Source organism: Tamandua tetradactyla, chromosome 13, assembly GCF_023851605.1.
Source record: "Tamandua tetradactyla isolate mTamTet1 chromosome 13, mTamTet1.pri, whole genome shotgun sequence".
NCBI classification, from domain to species: domain Eukaryota; kingdom Metazoa; phylum Chordata; class Mammalia; order Pilosa; family Myrmecophagidae; genus Tamandua; species Tamandua tetradactyla.
In genome coordinates, this window is record NC_135339.1 from 29,741,791 (window position 1) to 29,744,346 (window position 2,556).

General features: G+C 43.4%; 1 non-coding gene across 1 annotated transcript; it reads right to left on the reverse strand.

Annotated features, from left to right (window-relative positions):
* Positions 1–1,451: 1,451 nt before the first annotated feature.
* TRNAS-UGA (transfer RNA serine (anticodon UGA)) lies at positions 1,452–1,533 on the reverse strand. Its single transcript has one exon. It is a non-coding gene; the product is annotated as a tRNA-Ser (tRNA).
* Positions 1,534–2,556: the final 1,023 nt, after the last annotated feature.

Genomic DNA, 2,556 nt, shown 5'->3' on the forward strand with positions numbered 1-2,556 from the left:
GAGTATCGGTCTACAAGTATCTATTTGAGCCCCTGTTTTCAATTTCCGGGGGTATATACTTAGAAGTAAAATTGTAGTCACATGGTAATTCTATGACTAACTTTTTAAAGGAATCACCAAACTGTTTTCCACAGCAACTGCACAATTTTACATTCAAATATGTATTTTTAAAGAGAATTTTATTTAATGGAGAACTGTTTCACAATTTGCAAAACATTCATTTCAGTCTATTTACAATGAAACCCTTTGAACTCTGTGAAGTTGCAGGATTTATTTTCTATTAAAGAAAATGGATAAAGAAACATCTAAGTCATCATGAGTATAATCCATTCCGTCTTTTCAGCCTGGGTGCTTAACTAGAGGGCTCTTTGATAGTCAGATGAGCCAATGCCAGTGGGCATGGACAAGGCTGGAAGCTTTGTATCACAAAATAATGACAAAGTTGGGCCCTTGAGGGAAAATGTCATGTCTGTGCACTGTGTGAGGCTGGGTCAGAAAAAACAGGTTCCCTATTGGAGCACCTGAGAAGCATGGGATGGAGGCTGTATGATGAAAGTGGGTGAAAGGGGCTGGCCAAGGTCTTAAAGTCAATTTTTTCTTATTTAAAAAATAATGCAGGGTCGCTATAGAAATTTAGAAGACCCAGTTAGGGAAAAGATACATTTCAAAGGTAATTTTAATTTAAATCCCTTTGAAACCCACCATCCAGTCATAATCACTGCTAACAGTTTGGTGTATTTCTTTCAGTTCCCATTTATTCTCTCTTCATCTGTCTTTTTCTCTCTCACTCTTGCTACATAAATGAGTATATAAATGAATAGTTTAAGAAAAATGTGATCATAACATTTTGTTATCTAATCTTATTTCTCTTTTGCATATAGCAATGCATTGGGAAGGCCTTCCCACATCATCAGTATAATGTTCATGGCTACATGCCTAGTGTACTATTATGTGGATGTATCATGTTTTAGAAGTGTAACTTTTTAAAACGCTGGAAGTAATTTCTGACTTTCGCTTCCTATTTCACGCCACTTTTGGATGTGGTAGGATTCGGAACTAATGGAGGTGACTCTGCTATGGAAGGCAAGGTAGCATTTAGCCTTACAGTCCGCTTCAGAGAAAATAGTAGCTTGTATTCAGGCTGTAACAGCCCGAAAAATTCCGTCGATATTTATATTCATTTTATTTTTATTTTGTGTACATATGCTCTTCAGATTGAGCAGTAAGACACTAAAATTGCTACTTTGTCGTTTAGGATAGAAGAAAACTTGTCCTCTGGGAGCAAATAATGTATGTTTGCAGCACTGATTGACATTTGTTGCCTTTTGTTTGGCGCACTTTCACAGAAGCTCGTAGGTGGATGAATGGTTTAGCTAGTAGGGACGGCAGGATCAGTAACGTATAAAATTAATCAGTTAAAGAAGAATTAAAAAGAGTGAAGAGCCCACTTTCGCAGCGAGCAGGGTTCGAACCTGCGCGGGGAGACCCCATTGGATTTCAAGTCCAACGCCTTAACCACTCGGCCATCGCTGCCACGAGGAAGCGGGGAGGCGGAGACACCTTAGTGTAATAAGCACTGCGCGCGCGCACTGGAGCCATAAACAGGCGGGGCCTGGAACCCGTTTAGCGCTCCCCCGAGGCGGCCCGGGCTGAGAGTTTACTTCTTGCAAAGTGAGCAAGAAGAAACAAGAGCAAGGAGAGTCGGAGAAACCCCCTTAAGCGGGAAACTTTCAGGTCCCTTGAAGATTTTTTTTTTCCTTCGCTACGCTCCTAAAATCGCTGTCTGCTTTCTGGTGGTTGCTCGCCCGCACCTTCATTTGGTCTACTAGAGAGCGGTGAAACAGGCTATTTCCCGTTCTGTGCTCTGGGCCCGCGCTCTCCGAAATTTCTGCATTTCTTCTTCCTCCTCCTCCAGCGCACCACCGCCACAGATGTCTCCCGCGTTGCGGAGCGGTTTCCAGGACTCCCTCAGCTTTCATCTTGCAGTGGAACGGAGGAAAGAATAAGGATTCTTGTAGAGAGAGAGAGGAAGCGTTTTGAGGACCGACCGTTACCCTAGAGCTTGCCGCTCCTGGTCTCCTGCCCTAATAAGCCAGTCCCGATTCTCTTCCCGCCCTTGCTGAGCCCGCTGGGAGTGATCCGGCCCCACATGTGTTCTCAGACTCTCTCAAGACAAGAGGAGCCTTGGAGGCGGCGGGCGAGCCCAGTTTTGGGTGTTAGGCCTGCACTCACTACCTTTAAATGAGTTGCATTTCCTCCCTTTCTGCCTACCATGTTAAGTGCAGCTACTGCGCTAAGTGCTTTATCTCTTGCGCGTGACGCCCCACGTGCAGTAAGTTGCATCTGTTTGTGAAAATAACAGAAGGCCTTTTGCTGGTTTCCAAAAGTGTTCACGGGAATTTACTTGTCCTCGTTATGGTATATTTCATAATCAGGCAGGAAGACAAATCTTGACCTCTTTTAGAACTCCTGATGTTAAGTGATCCCATGTGCTAGTAATGTGAATTTTTGGAGGTCTTTACTAAATGTCTAAATCCATTTAATTGTGGAAGGAGG